Source organism: Schistocerca nitens, chromosome 8 (assembly GCF_023898315.1).
Source record: "Schistocerca nitens isolate TAMUIC-IGC-003100 chromosome 8, iqSchNite1.1, whole genome shotgun sequence".
NCBI lineage: Eukaryota > Metazoa > Arthropoda > Insecta > Orthoptera > Acrididae > Schistocerca > Schistocerca nitens.
In genome coordinates this window covers 104,731,220-104,752,847 of record NC_064621.1, presented here as the reverse complement: position 1 = coordinate 104,752,847, position 21,628 = coordinate 104,731,220, and positions in this window count along the sequence as shown.

The window sequence follows — 21,628 nt, the reverse complement described above, 5'->3', positions numbered from 1 at the left end:
ACTTGTTGCTGTCTGCACCTGTTCAACATTACTGGGTGCCACTGATGTAACTGCTTCTACTGAAATGATGTCACTTGTTGGTGACTGCACCTGCTCAACATTGCTGGCTGCCACTGTTGGATCTGATTCTACTGGATGAAGTCACTTGTTGCTGTCTGCACCTGTTCAACATTACTGGGTGCCGCTGGTGGAACTGCTTCTACTGAAATGATGTTACTTGTTGTTGTCTGCACCTGTTCGACAATACTGGGTGCCACTGATGGAACTGATTCTACTGAAATGATGTTACTTGTTGCTGTCTGCACCTGCTCAACATTGCTGGGTGCCACTGTTGGATCTGATTCTACTGGATTAAGTCACTTGTTGCTGTCTGCACCTGTTCGACATTTCTGGGTGCCACTGATGGAACTGGTTCTACTGAAATGATGTTACTTGTTGCTGTCTGCACCTGTTCAACATTACTGGGAGCCACTGATTTAACTGCTACTACTGATGAGGTCACTTGTTGCTGTCTACACTGGTTCAACATTACTGCGTGCCACTGATGGAACTGCTTCTACTGAAATGATGTTACTTGTTGCTGTCTGCACCTGTTCAACATTACTGGGAGCCACTCATTTAACTGCTACTACTGATGAGGTCACTTGTTGCTGTCTACACTGGTTCAACATTACTGCGTGCCACTGATGGAACTGCTTCTACTGAAATAATCTCACTTGTTGCTGTCTGCACATGTTCAACATTACTGGGTGCCATTGATGGAACTGCTTCTACTGAAATGATGTCACTTGTTGTTGTCTGCACCTGTCAACATTACTGGGTGCCACTGATGGAACTGCTTCTACTGAAATGATGCTACCTGTATCTGTCTGCACCTGTTCAACATTGCTGGGTGCCACTGTTGGATCTGATTCTACTGGATTAATTCACTTGTTGCTGTCTGCACCTGTTCATCACTGGGTGCCACTGATGGAACTACTTCTGCTGAAATGATGTTACCTGTTCCTGCTTGCACCTGTTCAACATTACTGGGTGCCACTGATGGAACTGCTTCTACTAAAATGATGCCACTTGTTGGTGTCTGCACCTGTTCAACATTGCTGGGTGCCACTGTTGGATCTGATTCTACTGGATTAAGTCACTAGTTGCTGTCTGCACCTGTTCATCATTACTGGGTGCCACTGATGGAACTGCTTCTACTGAAATGATGTTACTTGTTGTTGTCTGCACCTGTTCAACATTGCTGGGTGCCACTGACGGAACTGCTTCTACTGAAATGATATCACTTGTTGGTGTCTGCACCTGCTCAACATTGCTGGGTGCCACTGTTGGATCTGATTCTACTGGATGAAGTCACTTGTTGCTGTCTGCACCTGTTCAACATTACTGGGGGCCACTGATGGGACTGCTTCTACTGAAATGATGTTACTTGTGCTGTCTGTACCTGTTCAACATTACTGGGTGCCACAGATGGAACTGCTTCCACTGAAATGATGCCACTTGTTGGTGTCTGCACCTATTCAACATTGCTGGGTGCCACTGTTTGATCTGATTCTACTGGATTAAGTCACTTGTTGCTGTCTGCACTTGTTCAACATTACTGGGTGCAACTGATGGAACTGCTTCTACTGAAATAATCTCACTTGTTGCTGTCTGCACCTGTTCGACATTGCTGGGTGCCACTGAAGGAACTGATTCTACTGAAATGATGTTACTTGTTGCTGTCTGCACCTGTTCAACATTACTGGGTGCCACTGATGTAACTGCTACTACTGAAATGATGTCACTTGTTGGTGACTGCACCTGCTCAACATTGCTGGGTGCCACTGTTGGATCACCGAGCGAGGTGGCGCAGTGGTTAGCACACTGGACTCGCATTCGGGAGGACGACGGTTCAATCCCGTCTCCAACCATCCTGATTTAGGTTTTCCGTGATTTCCCTAAATCGTTTCAGGCAAATGCCGGGATGGTTCCTTTCAAAGGGCACGGCCGATTTCCTTCCCAATCCTTCCCTAACCCGAGCTTGCGCTCTGTCTCTAATGACCTCGTTGTCGACGGGACGTTAAACACTAACAACCACCACCACCACCACTGTTGGATCGGATTCTACTGAATGAATTTACTTGTTGCTGTCTGCACCTGTTCAACATTACTGGGTGCCGCTGATGGAATTGCTTCTACTGAAATGATGTCACTTGTTGCTGTCTGCACCTGTTCGACATTGCTGGGTGCCACTGTTGGATCTGATTCAACTGTATTAAGTCACTTGTTGCTGTCTAAACATGTTCAACATTACTGGGTGCCACTGATGGAACTGCTTCTACTGAAATAATCTCACTTGTTGCTGTCTGCACCTGTTCAACATTGCTGGGTGCCACTGATGGAACTGGTTCTACTGAAATGATGTTACTTGTTGCTGTCTGCACCTGTTCAACATTACTGGGTGCCACTGATGGAACTGCTTCTACCGAAATGATGTTACTTGTTGCTGTCTGCACCTGCTCAACATTGCTGGGTGCCACTGTTGGATCTGATTCAACTGTATTAAGTCACTTGTTGCTGTCTAAACATGTTCAACATTACTGGGTGCCACTGATGGAACTGCTTCTACTGAAATAATCTCACTTGTTGCTGTCTGCACCTGTTCAACATTGCTGGGTGCCACTGATGGAACTGGTTCTACTGAAATGATGTTACTTGTTGCTGTCTGCACCTGTTCAACATTACTGGGAGCCACTCATGTAACTGCTACTACTGATGAGGTCACTTGTTGCTGTCTACACTGGTTCAACATTACTGCGTGCCACTGATGGAACTGCTTCTACTGAAATAATCTCACTTGTTGCTGTCTGCACATGTTCAACATTACTGGGTGCCACTGATGGAACTGCTTCTACTGAAATGATGTCACTTGTTGTTGTCTGCACCTGTCAACATTACTGGGTGCCACTGATGGAACTGCTTCTACTGAAATGATGCTACTTGTTGCTGTCTGCACCTGTTCAACATTGCTGGGTGCCACTGTTGGATCTGATTCTACTGGATTAATTCACTTGTTGCTGTCTGCCCTGTTCATTACTGGGTGCCACTGATGGAACTACTTCTGCTGAAATGATGTTACCTGTTGCTGCCTGCACCTGTTCAACATTACTGGGTGCCACTGATGGAACTGCTTCTACTGAAATGATGCCACTTGTTGGTGTCTGCACCTGTTCAACATTGCTGGGTGCCACTGTTGGATCTGATTCTACTGGATTAAGTCACTAGTTGCTGTCTGCACCTGTTCATCATTACTGGGTGCCACTGATGGAACTCCTTCTACTGAAATGATTTTACTTGTTGCTGTCTGCACCTGTTCGACATTACTGGGTGCCACTGATGGAACTGCTTCTACTGAAATGATATCACTTGTTGGTGTCTGCACCTGCTCAACATTGCTGGGTGCAACTGTTGGATCTGATTCTACTGGATGAAGTCACTTGTTGCTGTCTGCACCTGTTCAACATTACTGGGTGCCACTGATGGAACTGCTTCTACTGAAATGATGTTACTTGTTGCTGTCTGTACCTGTTCAACATTACTGGGTGCCACAGATGGAACTGCTTCTACTGAAATGATGCCACTTGTTGGTGTCTTTACCTATTCAACATTGCTGGGTGCCACTGTTTGATCTGATTCTACTGGATTAAGTCACTTGTTGCTGTCTGCACCTGTTCAACATTACCGGGTGCCACTGATGGAACTGCTTCTACTGAAATAATCTCACTTGTTGCTGTCTGCACCTGTTCGAAATTGCTGGGTGCCACTGATGGAACTGTTTCTACTGAAATGATGTTACTTGTTGCTGTCTGCACCTGTTCAACATTACTGGGTGCCACTGATGTAACTGCTACTACTGATGTGGTCACTTGGTGCTGTCTACATTGGTAAAACATTACTGGTTGCCACTGATGGAACCGCTTCTACTGAATTAATCTCACTTGTTGCTGTCTGCACATGTTCAAAATTACTGGGTGCCACTGATGGAACTGCTTCTACTGAAATGATGTCACTTGTTGGTGTCTGCACCTGTTCAACATTGCCGGGTGCCGCTGTTGGATCTGATTCTACTGGCCGGCCGCGGTGGTCTAGCGGTTCTGGCGCTGCAGTCCGGAACCGCGGGACTGCTACGGTCGCAGGTTCGAATCCTGCCTCGGGCATGGGTGTGTGTGATGTCCTTAGGTTAGTTAGGTTTAAGTAGTTCTAAGTTCTAGGGGACTTATGACCTAAGATGTTGAGTCCCATAGTGCTCAGAGCCATTTCTGATTCTACTGGATTAAGGCACTTGTTGCTGTCTGCCCCTGATCAACATTCCTGGGTGCCTCTGATGGAACTGCTTTTACTGAAATGATGACACTTGTTGGTGTCTGCACCTGTTCAACTATGCTGAGTGCCATTGATGGAACTGCTGCTACTGAGATAATGTCACTTGTTGGTTTCTGCACCTGTTCAACATTGCTGGGTGCCACTGTTGGAGCTGTTTAAATATTGCTTATGAAATGTTATGGGACTGCTATTTGCACATGTTGACCATTGCTGTCAATTACTCTGAGGAGTGCGTTTATTGAACTATTGAAAAGATTTTATGTGAATATTTTTATAAACTGATTTTTTGTGTATTTACTGTTTATGAAGTGTTATGAGACTCTTACGTACACCTATACGTCATTGCCAGTGCCACTGATTGATTGATTGATATTTGGGTAAACTGTTATGTAAAATCACATGTATGCAAGCATTTGTATTCCTTACTGTATTTTATATATTAGGTCATTGAATGGTCAGTGCAAAGCCAAAATTTATTTAGTTATGTGATACTTACTTATTAAATTTGGACGAATTTGGTTATATTTTCATCACCAATGCCGGAAAAAAATACCAGAATAATTCCAACCCTTGGAGGAGGGGCATATGAAAGGTGGCTACACTGAGTGACAGCGCCAGAGATTGCGCCAAAGAGTATTTTTCCGCCGTCTTCCCCGGGGCAGTTGTAGTTCAGAAGTTGCCGTTGGCAGTGGTTGTTGAGAGGATGGCGATAGCTGCACTAGTTGAGGACATGTCGTGTGCAGTTGTTCTGTTGGATGAGACTGCAGATGGTGTTCGATTGTGGATGTTGTAATGATCACAGTGTATTTTTCGTCAATATATATGAAGGTAACAAAAAATTTTTTTATTTCAAATTTCCTAAATAACAATGCCTCTTGGTCACAGGTTCAGTCAGCAATGCATCTGGCTTGTGTTCATGTATTAGACCGTAATTAGGGTTTCTATGATGCTATTATAATATTTCTGTTTTTTTTATTACTTCATTGTAAATGGTGTTTAAAATATCTTGTCGTATTGAGGAAGAACCGTGCCAGATGTGTACGTTGAATCACACTTCCACGCACGGAACAGTTACACTTGTGCTTTGTTGTTTCGTAGCTTTTATAGTTGCTGGGGACTTAGTTAATCAATTGTGTTAACGGAAATTTCCTTTCATTCTTTATTGTTATTCTATGCAGTCAGATTGTGTACTAATACTGCTCAGGGCCAACCGGGTACGACACTTCGTAACCGGACACACAGCGACTAAAATATATTTTCATTTTAAAAATAATTAATCCTTACGCACGCACTTTAATTAAGCCTCCATGCACCGTATCACTCGAGCTGTAGACAGCCCACACCATGACAGTGGCTCCACCAGCTTGGACAGTCCCTCGCTGACATGGTGGGTCCATGGATTCATGAGGTACACGTCCATCCGCGCGATACAATTTGAAACGAGACTCATCCGATCAGGCAACATGTTCCCAGTCATCAAAAGTCCAATTTCGGTATTGACGGGCCCAGGTGAAGCGTAAAGCTTTCTGTCGTGCAGTGATCAAGCGTACATGAGTGGACCTTCGGCTCCGAAAGCCCACGTCGATGATGCTTCGTTAAATGGCTCGAACGGTGGTACTTGTCGATGGTCCAGCATTTAAATCTGCAGCAGTTTGCGGGAATGCTGCACTTCTGTCACGTTGAACGATTCTCTTCAGTCGTCGTTGGTCCCGTTCTTGCACGATCTTTTTCTGGTCGCATCGATGTCAGAGATTTTCTGTTTTACCGATATTTCTGATATTCACGGTACACTCGTGAATGGTTGTACGCAAAAATCTCCACTTCATCGCTACGTCTGAGATGCTGTGTCCCATCGCTCGTACGCAGGCTATAACACCACATTCAAACTCATTTAAATCTTTATAACCTGCCATTGTAGCAGCAGTAACCGATCTGACCACTGTGGCAGACACTTGTTTTCATATATAGGCGTTGCCGATCGCAGCACCGTATTCTGCCTGCTTACATATCTCTGTATTTGAATACGCATGCCTATAGCAGTTTCTTTGGCGCTTCAGTATACAACTCAGTTAGCGTCGATACGATTTCTTTGAATTTGAACCGCATCTGGTCTACGCTAGCAGTCTGATTGGAAGTAGTGGAGACTGTCTCTTAGAAAGACGTCATGCCGACTTTTATCTTCTTTTGTAAGTAGACGACCAGATGTGTCGTTCATCCTATCACCGCACTTCACTAGTTCCCACTATGTCTATGTTCATTTCATCTGAAACTTTCTAACCCGATTAAAGTATCCAACATTCCACTCTCCGAGCTGTAGAATGCCAGTTTTGTCTTTCCTGCTGACATTCTGCTGAGTAGTCCCCGCCGGAAATCCGAAAGGCGGATTGTTTTAACTGGTTCAAATGGTTCTGAGCACTATGGGACTTTTAACATCTGAGATCACCAGTTCCCTAGAACTTAGAACTACTTAAACCTAACTAGCCTAAGGACATCACATACATCCATGCCCGAGGCAGGATTGGAACCTGCGACCGTAGCAGTCGCGCGGTTCCAGACTGAAGCGCCTAGAACCGCTCGGCCACTAAGGGCCGGCATTATTTTAACTCTGGATTATTTTACCGAAGAAGATGGCATCACCATTTGCCCACACAGAATAGATGCATGTCCTCGGGAAAAGTAAGGGCTGTAGTTTCCTCTGCTTCCATTCGTTCACAGTACCAGCTAGACTATGTTGGTTGATTTGACGAGTTATCCAGTTTGTTTCCCTGCAATCACTGAGAAGCCAGTCTTCCTGTCCGGGAACCCAAGATCAGTGTGGCCTCTCCACAAACACCCTCCGCTGCGATAACAGCTACGGTAGGGCTATCTGTATCGTTGAGGCGCGGAAGCCACCCCACCCCGGCAAGGACCGTGTCTCACAGGGACAGGTGCAAAGTCAATGAGTGCTTTTGCCTCAAATTGTGGTTCTTCCGGATTGCTTCACGCAAACGGTGTTGAACTTGTAATTAGCACTCTTTACCGATCTTTTGGCAAGAGGTCGTGATGCACTATGCAATGAAAATCTAAGAATGCAACGAGCATAATCTTCATATTTGACCGCATTCTTCCAGATTTCTTCAGTGCTGGTGATCCAGGAAGCTTCCATTGGAACGATTAAGCATTAATTCCGAAGTCACATCTGCAGACACGTGATGCGTATTACATGTTCCAGTAGCTCTGAATCGTTGCTTTGTCTAGCGACTCCTGAGGATCTTGCAATCGCTGCTGTTCTTGTTCGAAATTCAACAATTTCGGAACAAAATTTGCTGTCACGCGTTTCATACCCAAACTGGCAGAAACCAGGAGATATACCAGCACCATTAGCTATTTCTCCATTAAGGTTCTGAGATCGTCCATGATCACCGCTCTCACGTTTCCCACGATTTCACGCGCTGATGTTATGTTGCAGCGTGAAGGACGCCCGTCGTCTTCAACGTCTTTACGAAGTTTTTGGAAACGCTTATTCAGTCCTTAAACCAATTGACTTCCTCATAAGACTAACCAAAAATAATGTTTTGCTGTACTTAATTTGTATCATATTGCAACAATTAATACAAATTTTGGGAAAGCAACACTTGCGTGACTGGTTTTCGTTGCACCGTCATCAAGAGCCGACGAAACGACTTTGGAACGTATGGTGAGCCTGGTCTGTATTCTCGAGTCCAGGATGTTACTTCGGCTAATCGCTTCCAATGTCATTTGAGGAAAATCCATACCAGTATAGACCAGTATGAAGCCCAGAGTCCTTGCTTCTTTAAAAAATCGAACTTCACTATATGAAACAGCTCTAAACGTCTACACTACTGGCCATTAAAATTGCTACACGAAGAAGATATGCAGATGATAAACAGGTATTCATTGGACAAATGTATTGTACTAGAACTCACATGTGATTACATTTTCACGCAGTTTGGGTGGATAGATCCCGAGAAATCAGTACCCGGAACAACCACCTCTGGCCATAATAACGGCCTTGATACGCCTGGGCATTGAGTCAAACAGAGCTAGGATGGCATGTCCAGGTACAGCTGCCCATGCAGCTTCAACACGATACCACAGATCATGAAGAGTAGTGACTGGCGTATGTGACGAGCCAGTTGCTTGGCCACCATTGACCAGACGTTTTCAATTGGTGAGAGATAGTATATGCTGGCCAGGAGAGCTGTTGAAGATTTTCTGTATACAGAAAATCCCGTACAGGACCTACAATATGCACTTGTGCATTATCCTGCTGAATTGTAGGGTTTCGCAGGGATCGAATGAAGGGTAGAGCCACGGGTCGTAACACATCTGAAATGTATCGTTCACTGTTCAAAGTACCGTCCATGCGAAGAAGAGGTGACCGAGACTTGTAACCAATGGCAACCCCATACCATCATGCCGGGTGATACGCCAGTATGGCAATGACGAATACACGCTTCCAATGTGCGTTCACCGCGATGTCGCCAACCACGGATACGACCATCATGATGCTGTAAACAGAACCTGGATTCATCCGAAAAAATGTTTTGCCATTCTTACTCCGAGGTTCGTCGTTGTGTACACCATCGCAGGCGCTCCTGTATGTGATGGAGCGTCAAGGGTAACCGCAGCCATGGTCCCCGAGCTGAAGCTCCATGCTGCTGCAAACGTCGTCGAACTGTTCGTGTAGATGGTTGTTGTCTTGCAAACGTCCCCATCTGTTGACTCAGGGATCGAGACGTGGCTGCACGATCCGTTACATCCATGCGGATAAGATGCCTGTCATGTTGACTGCTAGTGATACGAGGCCGTTGGAATCCAGCACGGCGTTCCGTATTACCGTCCTGCACCCCACGATTCCATATTCTGCTAACAATCATTGGATCTCGACCAACGCGAGCAGCAATGTCGCGATTCGATAAACCGCAATCGCGATAGGGTACAATCAGACCTTTATCAAAGTCGGAAAAGTGATGGTAGACATTTCTCCTCCTTACACGAGGCATTACAACGTTTCACCAGGCAACGCTGGTTAACTGCTGTTAGTGTATGAGAAATCGGTTGGAAACTTTCCTCATGTCAGCACGTTGTAGGTGTCGCCACCGGCGCCATCCTTGCGTGAATGCTGTGAAAAGCTAATCATTTGCATATCACAGCGTCTTCTCCCTGTCGGTTAAATTTCGCGTCTGTAGCACATCAGCTTCGTGGTGTAGCAATTTTAATGGCTAGTAGTGTAATTACTTTAAGAATAAGTTAATGTGTGAAACATTTGTCGTTAAGCGTGGCAGCGAAAAAAGCTTAGTAGTGGTTAGAAACTATTACGAAGTTCGTTGGCAGTGGGAAGTCCTCCCATTATCAAAGAGTGCGTGAAGATTTTCTGGGTAATTTACGATCGCTTTTAAGCGAAGGCTAATTTCTCACGGATCTCAGTGTCTGTATCGTCGTATCTCCTGAACTGTGTGTCGACTATGACGTAATTTTGCAGCTACATTCAGTGCTATATTCTGATGCAGTATGCAAAATGTGTTGCGAATATAGTTAGTAGTGAAGACGTAACACATTAAACCATGATGTCTGATGCTAAAGTTTTACTGCACATGCAGCGAAAATGTACAAAGCGATAAATCGTTTTCCGTTGTGAGGGCTGTCGGCAAGAAAAAGTTTCGTAAAGGTGTGAAAGTATGTATAGAGAGTGTTGGAAGCTACTAAACACTCTCTTACTCAAATATTGGACGAACAGTGTTCGGATAATTTGCAAAAGTAAAACTGCCTTAAGATGTACACACAGTTTCTGACTCTAATACCTGTCGTACTATGTTAATCCATGAACTTAAAATTATAGCTCTGTAAAAGTAGATTATTACCATTTTTAATCCGGTCAATAAGTGTATAGAATTGTTGTTGTTGTTGTGGTCTTCAGTCCTGAGACTGGTTTGATGCAGCTCTCCATGCTACTCTATCCTGTGCAAGCTTCTTCATCTCCCAGTACCTACTGCAACCTACATCCTTCTGAATCTGCTTAGTGTATTGATCTCTTGGTCTCCCTCTACGATTTTTACCCTCCACGCTGCCCTCCAATGCTAAATTTGTGATCCCTTGATGCCTCAAAACATGTCCTACCAACCGATCCCTTCTTCTAGTCAAGTTGTGCCACAAACTTCTCTTCTCTCCAATCCTATTCAATACCTCCTCATTAGTTACGTGATCTACCCACCTTATCTTCAGCATTCTTCTGTAGCACCACATTTCGAAAGCTTCTATTCTCTTCTTGTCCAAACTAGTTATCGTCCATGTCTCACTTCCATACATGGCTACACTCCATACAAATACTTTCAGAAACGACTTCCTGACACCTAAATCTATACTCGATGTTAACAAATTTCTCTTCTTGAGAAACGCTTTCCTTGCCATTGCCAGTCTACATTTTATATCCTCTCTACTTCGACCATCATCGGTTATTTTACTCCCTAAATAGCAACACTCCTTTACTACTTTAAGTGTCTCATTTCCTAATCTAATTCCCTCAGCATCACCCGACTTAATTTGACTACATTCCATTATCCTCGTTTTGCTTTTGTTGATGTTCATCTTATATCCTCCTTTCAAGACACTGTCCATTCCGTTCAACTGCTCTTCCAAGTCCTTTGCTGTCTCTGACAGAATTACAATGTCATCGGCGAACCTCAAAGTTTTTACTTCTTCTCCATGAATTTTAATACCTACTCTGAATTTTTCTTTTGTTTCCTTTACTGCTTGCTCAATATACAGATTGAATAACATCGGGGACAGGCTACAACCCTGTCTCACTCCTTTCCCAACCACTGCTTCCCTTTCATGCCCCTCGACTCTTATAACTGCCATCTGGTTTCTGTACAAATTGTAAATAGCCTTTCGCTCCCTGTATTTTACCCCTGCCACCTTCAGAATTTGAAAGAGAGTATTCCAGTCAACATTGTCAAAAGCTTTCTCTAAGTCTACAAATGCTAGAAACGTAGGTTTGCCTTTTCTTAATCTTTCTTCCAAGATAAGTCGTAGGGTCAGTATTGCCTCACGTGTTCCAACATTCCTACGGAATCCAAACTGATCTTCCCCGAGGTCAGCTTCTACCAGTTTTTCCATTCGTCTGTAAAGAATTCGCGTTAGTATTTTGCAGCTGTGACTTATTAAACTGATAGTTCGGTAATTTTCACATTTGTCAACACCTGCTTTCTTTGGGATTGGAATTATTATATTCTTCTTGAAGTCTGAGGGTATTTCGCCTGTCTCATACATCGTGCTCACCAGATGGTAGAGTTTTGTCATGACTGGCTCTCCCGAGGCCATCAGTAGTTCTAGTGGAATGTTGTCTACTCCCGGGGCCTTGTTTCGACTCAGGTCTTTCAGTGCTCTGTCAAACTCTTCACGCAGTATCTTATCTCCCATTTCGTCTTCATCTACATCCTCTTCCATTTCCATAATATTGTCCTCAAGTACATCTCCCTTGTATAAACCCTCTATATACTCCTTCCACCTTTCTACCTTCCCTTCTTTGCTTAGAACTGGGTTTCCATCTGAGCTCTTGATATTCATACAAGTGGTTCTCTTCTCTCCAAAGGTCTCTTTAATTTTCCTGTAGGCAGTATCTATCTTACCCCTAGTGAGACAAGCCTCTACATCCTTACATTTGTCCTCTAGCCATCCCTGCTTAGCCATTTTGCACTTCCTGTCGATCTCATTTTTGAGACGTTTGTATTCCTTTTTGCCTGCTTCATTTACTGCATTTTTATATTTTCTCCTTTCATCAATTAAATTCAATATTTCTTCTGTTACCCAAGGATTTCTATTAGCCCTCGTCTTTTTACCTACTTGATCGTCTGCTGCCTTCACCACTTCATCCCTCAGAGCTACCCATTCTTCTTCTACTGTATTTCTTTCCCCCATTCCTGTCAATTGTTCCCTTATGCTCTCCCTGAAACTCTCTACAACCTCTGGTTCTTTCAGTTTATCCAGGTCCCATCTCCTTAAATTCCCACCTTTTTGCAGTTTCTTCAGTTTCAATCTGCAGTTCATAACCAATAGATTGTGGTCAGAATCCACATCTGCCCCAGGAAATGTCTTACAGTTTAAAACCTGGTTCCTAAATCTCTGTCTTACCATTATATAATCTATCTGAAACCTGTCAGTATCTCCTGGCTTCTTCCATGTATACAGCCTCCTTTCATGATTCTTGAACCAAGTGTTAGCTATGATTAAGTTATGCTCTGTGCAAAATTCTACAAGGCGGCTTCCTCTTTCATTCCTTCCCCCCAATCCATATTCACCTACTATGTTTCCTTCTCTCCCTTTTCCTACTGACGAATTCCAGTCACCCATGACTATTAAATTTTCGTCTCCCTTCACTACCTGAATAATTTCTTTTATCTCGTCATACATTTCATCTATTTCTTCATCATCTGCAGAGCTAGTTGGCATATAAACTTGTACTACTGTAGTAGGCATGGGCTTTGTGTCTATCTTGGCCACAATAATGCGTTCACTATGCTGTTTGTAGTAGCTAACCCGCACTCCTATTTTTTTATTCATTATTAAACCCACTCCTGCATTACCCCTATTTGATTTTGTATTTATAACCCTATAATCACCTGACCAAAAGTCTTGTTCCTCCTGCCACCGAACTTCACTAATTCCCACTATATCTAACTTTAACCTATCCATTTCCCTTTTTAAATTTTCTAACCTACCTGCCCGATTAAGTGATCTGACATTCCACGCTCCGATCCGTAGAACGCCAGTTTTCTTTCTCCTGATAACGACGTCCTCTTGAGTAGTCCCCGCCCGGAGATCCGAATGGGGGACTATTTTACCTCCGGAATATTTTACCCAAGAGGACGCCATCATCATTTAATCATACAGTAGAGCTGCATGTCCTCGGGAAAAATTACGGCTGTAGTTTCCCCTTGCTTTCAGCCGTTCGCAGTACCAGCACAGCAAGGCCGTTTTGGTTAATGTTACAAGGCCAGATCAGTCAATCATCCAGACTGTTGCCCCTGCAACTACTGAAAAGGCTGCTGCCCCTCTTCAGGAACCACATGTTTGTCTGGCCTCTCAACAGATACCCCTCCGTTGTGGTTGCACCTACGGTACGGCCATCTGTATCGCTGAGGCACGCAAGCCTCCCCACCAACGGCAAGGTCCATGGTTCATGGGGGGGTGTATAGAGAATATTGAAAACGAATTATTTGTGGCTCCTGGAAGATGTTAGATAGGCACCCTGCAACTAGGATTGTGTCCCGAGTTAACCGTTTAGTGATACAGATATTCTTTTTTCCTGGTAAAGGCGGCTATATAGCACACCTTTCTATGCAGTAAACACTTCACGTTTAGATGACTAACGATACCAATTTGACGAATTACATCTTTATAAGCTAAATCACTGGACTTTCCATAGACCATTATGTATCATGGAATTATTTCCTGTGCTGCCACGTGACAAAATGCAGTGTATATTCGTCCCTATGTTGGAACCGTCATCCCATCATGGCTGCCATAGAAGTGCAATATTATTTTAAATTTAGCAGAGTAAAAGAGACAACACTGCGGATAACATTTTTATAAACAACACTGACAATATTGGAAACCAGCGGATCAAGTAAACTCCAGAGCACATTGGTGGGTTAAAGCAAGGTGGAAAAGTTGGTTGCTCTTTGGTTTTCCAGAACTGTGACCTCGACATAGTAATACAAAATGATGGAGGGATCGATGCATTTTTGAAACTCCTGGATAGGATGTGATAAAATCGAGGAGCAAAGTTCCTCATCAGCTCTGGCCCAACATAGTAATTCTCGCCTCCCAGCGAATTTCTAATGCATTCTGGCAGAGGTTTGTGCTCAGGGAAAGGGTAGTAGATCCTTTGTGTGTGTGCGTGTGTGTGTGTATTTTAAGTGTTGAGGACGAGAGGTGTTCATAAAATTCTGGGAGTGGCTCCAAATCGGTACCATGCGTGCTGCAAAGGTGCATTCGGAAGTGCTATTGACATCTGTAAGATTTCCTCTTCGCCATATACGCTGTACTCGTTACATTTGAGAATGGACTCTGCGCATCGCGAACGACGTCGTAACAGCAGGCCAGAGAGGGGCGTCGTGTGTGAAGCGGCCCCCCGGGAGTCGTTAACACCCACACCACACCACACCACACCACACCAGACCCTCACCAACCACTGACCTGCGCGCCCGGCGTTCTGCGCCGTCCATTTCAATAACGGCCGCCCGCTGTGCGTGGGCGGAAACACACAAAGCAGGAGTGCCCTCGCCGCTCTCTGGAACAGTGAAGTGCTACACAAATGACTTCAAAAGAGGGCGCAGCGCGTGAAACCCAAACGGTGAGAGCTTCCCGGTTGTCGCGGTAACGGTAGATGTAATTGATCAAATTCATTACACGAGGTAACGAAATTTTCGTGCTACACGGTGTTTCGAAAAGGATGTACGAGTGCTATTCGGAAAGTTAGGTCCGATCGGGAGCAAAATGGAAACAACAGTGAAAATCCGACGAAGCTTTCAACAGACGTGTTGTGCAGTGTCTCTAACATGACCGCCGATCGCGGCTCGTCACTCTTTTCAGTTCGGGACGCACAGTGAGCACGTAAAGATGCCTAGAAAATAGTGTCCCCCGCTACGTATCAGGGGCTAGTGAGAGAGTTCGTCTGGTGTCATGCAGCCCACATAACATAACTGTCATTCGTTTCCTTCACCATGACAATTCTCGACCGCAATTTGCATGGAAATGATGACGCTCCTGCGGCGTTTTCTATGGGAAGTGTTTGATCGCCCTCAGTGCAACGCACAATTCACTTCTGCTGAGTTTCATTCTGCCCACGTGAACGGCTAGCTATGGAGGCAGCAGCATGGCACAGACAACGAGTTGTGGACCAGAGTACAGAATTGGTGGTAAATAGAGCCGGTTGCCTTCTGTGACAAGGTATTGGAAAATTTGTACAAAGTTACGACAAATGTCGTAGTAGTGACTATACAGTAACTGGAAGGTTTGAAATAAACCATTTTTGTGTTTAACGGCGGTTTCCATTTCGGGAGAAATGGGATCTTACTTTCCGATTAGTTCTTGTACATATCACAAAATATTATGTTGTCAAAACTATCGATCGCTTCACCAGGGCTCGAATATTGGAGGAGCGAACACATTGTCACTTTATATTCATCGTGGCAAGATGTCGGTTGTTTCCGCGTTTTCTTTCTTTTTTTCTTACAGTCACATGTCACAAAATTGCTTCCTCGCAGCAGATATCATTTTGAGTTTTCGAGTTCGCGTGATTACGTTGCAAAGATGTTTCAGGTCGAGGTACAAAACTGAACCACTGAATGGATGGAGCATTCACAGTTTGTATCGACAGTTTGTTACACACAGGATGTGAGTGTAAAGAAAAAAGGCCTGCCCACCCCGTGTTTCCGACGACAGTGTAGCACGACTTCAAACCGCTTTCCAACATAGACTACAAAATAAACTCGTCCTGCTACCAGGAGCTACAAATGCGTACAACAAGTTGGAGTGTTTTGAGGCGTCGGTTGATTATGAAGCCTTACAAGTTACAGCTGTTACAGGATTTACGTCATGACAACTAAAGATAAACGTGTAGTACTTTCTGACGAACTTCAGATTGATACTGACAATGATAACACTTTTGCTCAGCGCATCGTAGTGGGAAAAGTGAACAATCAAAGTTTTCGAATTTGGGGCCTACAGAATCCACATGCACATAGTGAACATGTGCAAGATGCACCCGAAGTCAGTGTGTTCTGTGCGACATCCCACTAATCTGTCTACGGCCCATTCTTCTCTGATGGAAACACGGTTATCGGTCAGCAGTATCTGGCTATGTTGCAAATCTTTTTGTTTTGAGACTGAGCGCTGACAGCTTCATGTTTCACCAACATGGGACACCTTCTCACTGGAGTCGCCAAGTGCGTGAACATGTGAATGAAACTCTACCGAACCACTGGATAAGTCCTTAAACAGGCGGTGACATAGCACTTCTCGTTTGGCGTCCACGGTCATCGGATTTGATACCCTGTGACTTCTTCCTGTGGGATTTCACTAAGGGCAATGCTTATGCTTCAACACTACCACAGAACCTAAAAGGGTTGAACAACCGGATCCGTACCGCAATAACGTCAATAACGATGGACATTCTTACCCGAGTGTGGGAGAAATTCGAGTACAGATGCGACATTATTCGTGTCGCTGGTGGAGGACATATTGAACACCTGTAATACAAACTTGAGAGATTCTTAAATATGGCTTTAAAGTTTCATAGTTTTATGTCTCATGCTTTGATAGGTATACAAATGCGAAGCCCCCGGTATTGTGGGTCCAATAATTTGCTGTTAGGACATAATGTTTGCTTACTATTTTGGGGCCGATCTGCGACACTATCTGCAACTTCACAGGGAAGTCAATATTTTAACAGTAAATTGAAGTAGAAGCATATGGGGTGTGATTAAATCCACAGAATGTTAAGTACCACTATGGTTATACTTCAGCCACAGACAGAGCCGGAAGATACTTAACGTTCACAAATTAGAGTTTAGAGAAGATGTGGCACAGGTTTCACACCATTTTACATTTTGACTATCAAGGTATCAGTTTTGCAACTGTGCACTATATGACAACGTTACCGAATCTCCGAGAGACTCTATTCACTGCCCAAAACATCAGGTAGTAACGACGTGCTGTTGAAGTTCCGTATGATCTTTTCTCTCTTGCTCTAGACCGAGATACCGCGTTTATTTCGGTTTGGATAAATTTTTATCCTACAAAAAGAGCTTATAAAATTATTCTCTTTAGTCTGTAAGGAAGTTGATACAAGAGCGTCTAGAGCTCATATCTGAGACAACAGCGCTTACTGCTTTTGGCAGCTAATAATTTATTTTTCCGCAAAACTGACAACACAAGGGAATACAGGAAGACCAAAGAGGGAGAACAGTCCCTGACAGTCAAATAACGAGACAAATCTTCTTGATTTGACTGCAACTCTTGTATTTTGCCTACGTCACAAAGGATAGAAAAACAAAGGCCAGTGTTACTTGCTATTCCGATACAATACGTTATTTAGAAGTTATAAGGAAATGAAGCGTCAATGTCCCTCCCGATATCAGCGTCATCCATGCAGAAAATTTCGACAACGTGACGCGTCGCTTTCCTGAGACTGCTAGTCGAACGGAACAAGTCCAATGCTTTTACCTGCTGCCTCCATGGTCAATTCTAGACATTCCGTTTGCTGTCCGTTCCCATGAGAAGCGTCCTGAGACGTCCCGACTTCTGTCAGGTGTGCCTGCCCGAGAGATGGCGTTCCATTTTCGATCTCGTGCACCTCCATCGTCGGTTCTTTACATTCCGCCTGCGGTCCGTTCCCACCAGAGACGCCCTGAGATGTTTTCTCTTCGGGCCTGACCCAGAGCTGAGGGTCAATTTTCAGTCCGGTACGCCTTATAGCAATCTGTCGTTCTGTTCGCTGTCTGGCATTTGTTCCCCAAATCCACACTCATTTCTTCATTCTGTTAAGTTCTGCTACTGGAACCGTTGCGTTTTTAGCATCTCCACTGCAGGATCCGAGGCTCTGGTTGAGTTGGTACCCAGTGTCACAGGTTTTGAATAATGGTGCATTAGTGACGATCAAGTAGGATACGTTATTTTATGAATTTTAAACAGTGTTGCTTGTATGGCAGTGGTCGTTTTTGGGAATTACGGCTACAGATAGTGCTTATATGCACCGTTTAACCTTACGTCTACAGCTGTCTTTTGTACTGTATTTTACAGTTGTCCGAATAGCGGTGATTACTATGTATTTGCTTGTGACCGTTGGGTGTTTCCCCCAGTCGTAGGTGCTTTTCGACGTATAGGGCGTCCTGGTTTGTTGTACTGAACTAAGTAATGGCCCATGTTGTTGGTCTATTATTTTTGGACGTTTCTAGGTTGGTGGTAGTACTGCTTGCCTGTGATTAAATGTTGAGTTGTGTGTAGTCACTGGTATCACGAGGTCTCACTTTACCTTCCACATGTACTACTTTGTTATTTCTTCGGTTGATTATGTGTATGCAATACTACATCTACGTATACATCTACATCTAAATCTACATTTGCATGGATACTCTACAAATCACATTTAAGTGCCTGGCAGAGCGTTCATCTAACCAGCTTTCAATCATTCTCTGTTATTCCAATCTCGCATGGCGCGCGTAAAAAACGAACACCCGTATCTTTCGATGCGAGCTCGGATTTCCCTTATTCTATTATGATGATTGTTTCTCCCTATCTAGGTTGGCCTCAATAAAATATTTTCGCATTCTGAGGGGAAAGTTGGTGACTGAAATTTCGTGAGAAGATTCCGCTGCAACGAAAAACGCCCCTGTTTCAATGATGTCCACCCAAAACCTGTACCATTTCACTGACACTCTCCCCCCTATTTCGCGATAATACAAAACGTGCTGCCCTTCTTTGAACTTTCTCGATGTAATCCGCCAGTCCTATCTGGCAAGGATCCCACACCGTGCAGCAGTAATCTAAAAGAGGACGGAAAAGCGTAGTGTAGGCAGTCTCTTAAGTGGATCTGTTACACCTTCACTGTTTCCTACCAATAAAACGCAGTCCATGGTTAGCCTTCCCCACAGCATTTTGTATACGTTACTCCGAATTTAAGTTGTTAGTGATTGTAATTACTAGGTATTTAGTTTAATTCACGGCCTTTAGATTTGATTGATTTATCGTGTAACCGAAGTTAGCGGATTCCTTTTAGCACTCTCGAAGATAACCTCACTCTTTTCGTTATTTAGGATCAGTTGTCAATTTTTGCACCATACAGATGTCTTTTCTAAATCTTTCTGCAAAATCGTTGCTTTTCAGATATTCAAATGTTCCGCGTTTTTAAAAACATACAGATGTTTCCTATAACTTGTAATTCCCATTGTAAATATTTATTTAGCTTTTAGATTTTTACGAAGTTTTTATGTCTTTTAGGGTTCTCTGGGGCTTGTTTAAAACTGTTCGTTTTTGTGGTTAACGTGTGTACAGTGCGTGCAGCTATTTCCGTGTGGCTACTTAGGTCATTTGTAATTTGTTGTTATTGGGTGTATCACTTATCACTTTCCCAGTATGAGGTATTGGAATGTTTTGTGGACCATTTGGTCTGGATATTTAATGATCACTTCCTGTTTTTGAAGTGTGTCAGCCTGTCGTTTGTTTCATATATTACTTCGCCTCTTTATTACTTTGTGTGTGCTTGTGCAATGTTCGCTTGTAACTTTTTGGCGGTTATGTTATGCTATATAATGAATGACTTCAACTACCACTTTCGATTTCGTTTTAAATGTATGGTTGAGTCTGATTCATTAATAACTGGGAGTGGTTTCAGTGTTGATTTTCTCTGTACGAAGTGATTTGGGGCGCACAGTTCGGTTTTTACACTGGTGTCCCGCTATCACATTGTGTTGTGTGTAGTTTTCATTATGTGAATAATGCATTTCGTCTGATATTACTTCACGTAGACTGCGACTGGGTATGAAATGGACGGCGCGATATTTTTCTGTGTTAGCGGGGACATGAAAGGATGTGCTTGGCATTTGTAACGTTTCTGTACCTTACTGTCTGGATTCCCCTTCACATGGACTCTTCAGAGCTCACCATCTTGCTCTTGTATATTAATACGTATGTGTTTATTGGGTTTATTCCGTTGAATTTCCATATAGACGTTTCTATGTTCATGGTCCTGTATGCGTATTTTATACATATGTAGGTACTGGTTTTTACATAGTGGCTTATACTAGGTTATCTTTTGCGCTATTTTTATGTATAAATATAGGATATGCAGCACGAGATGTTCTTCGGCAGTTGTTAGTTCATATGTACGTGTACGTCACTATTTATCCTGTGGGTGCATATTGACGGTGGAAGTTACTAATGTTGACAACATTGTTTTATTTTCAGTATTATTCCTGGAGTTAGTAGAAACATTGATGACTTGTTTTGTTGTTACTTCGGACCTATTGCATTTAGGGCCTCTCACTTACAGAAGTTATACATTTTCTATGACAGTATCGTTATGGACCTTAGGGATACAACTAGGCTGCTGCCTCAATGGAGCAGGTGTTTATAGTTTTTTGTGACTTCAAAGCTGTTTCTATTGAGAGGCACCCACATGTCATGCTCATACTGTGGCATCAAGCAGTCAGGCCTGCAAGATGAGTGGTCTGCCAAGCGAGTGGATTCATTCTTAATTTATCGAGTAACATGAACTCTCGTATCTTACTATTTAGTTACAAATTATCCTCCTGTATGAATAATACGCAACGGAAACACGCATCTGACTATCAGTAATTTACAGAACTCTGACTGTACACTACGCACTGGCAATACCACATTTCCTTTTGGTCTTTTATTTAACGGCTTTTATCAACACATGGCCACCACACTGAATATGAATGGCGCACACATTATAAATTCGGGACATTATGACAACATACAATTCGGAGGAAAAGGCCACCAATCTTTTTCTTTTCACTTTCTTATTTATTCCGATAAATTCTCTAACCTAAACACACAAATTCTATAACCTACAACAATATCACAGGAGAAATTCCGCCCAGTGGGTATGGCTTTACATTAGTGAATCTCTATATTATGGTCTCGTAATTATTTAACGCTACAGTGCACTTTCTGGATAGGATGGTGGATCTTTTATTATCTCTCACACTTCGACTCTCACAATCATCATCACGAAACTATCCTCCAGACCGAGCGGTACAGAAGGAACAAGCATAACCCGCTAATCTTTTGAAACTACTTTGCTACTCTCCCATGCAAACCACACATACCCAAATTACATGACATACACCACACAACAGTATGAAATACTACACAGAAAATGGTTACAACATTATCACATTCAGCTTTCCCACTTCAATTAATATTTATCCCAGTTTCACACGACACTGCCCCACTTTGTAATTCTACTTTCCTACTGTGAACTCTGGAGATATATGCACGTCTTCCTGTGCAATGCAAGCCAAGTGGGTTTGCTGGATAGACGGCCGACTCACCTTGATTCTCTCTCAGAGTTTAAATCTAGCGTCACACGGAATCATATCACGCAATTTAACATTAAGAACATAATCATCGCACGCGCGAGTCCTCAACTGATACCATGGACGAGTACTTCTCTTTATCCTTTGTCTCATACACAAATTGAGACTCACACAGTACTCACCACGTGGAAGTACTC